Source organism: Penaeus monodon, chromosome 19 (assembly GCF_015228065.2).
Source record: "Penaeus monodon isolate SGIC_2016 chromosome 19, NSTDA_Pmon_1, whole genome shotgun sequence".
NCBI classification, from domain to species: Eukaryota; Metazoa; Arthropoda; class Malacostraca; order Decapoda; family Penaeidae; genus Penaeus; species Penaeus monodon.
The window spans coordinates 20,486,727-20,487,449 of NC_051404.1; positions in this window are offsets into that span (position 1 = coordinate 20,486,727).

A 723-nucleotide genomic window follows, 5' to 3' on the forward strand; every position below is an offset into this window, starting at 1 on the left:
ACAGCACAGAAGAGAAGCCTCGAGCAGTACTCACTCGCCTCTTCTTCCTTCCTACTTTCCTCTCCCCCCATACCTGCCGTCCCCTTACCCGCCTCCCCTCCCCTCTGCTTCCTCCCCACCAACCCACCTGACGCCCCTTCCCCTCTACCCGACGTCCCTTCACTCCCACCCGACGTCCCTTCCCCCCTGCCTGACGTTAATTCATCCTTCCCCACCTAAAGTCCCTTCCCCCTACCTGACGTCCCTTCACCCCCCCACATCCCTTCACCCTTCCCCACCGGACGTCCCCTCATCCCCACACCTGACCCCCCCCCCCCCCCGACGTCCCTTTCTGCTCCCTTGCACCTCAGGCATCGTCGTCGTGTATCCTTGGGGCCCGAGACACGCTCCCTGGCATACTTAATGCGAACGACTGATGCCACAACTTCCTCTGCGCTGATCAAGACTCGTTACTTTCGTCTCCGTCCTCCTCCGTATCATTTGATTTTCTTTCTTTTTTTTTGTTACTTTCTCTCATTTTTATCGTATTTCTGTTTGACATTTTTCATTTAAATGCTAACAATACTAAAATTACCCGCAGCTACTGCTTGGCAAAAAAAAAACTGCCAACCTATCCTCCTATTACATCTCATGCTAAAAAAAGAGTCTACAGGACGACCTCTTCACACAGCTCTCTCCTTTTCTCCCTTTCTGCTTCATCTACCTCTTTGATAAATTTTCACT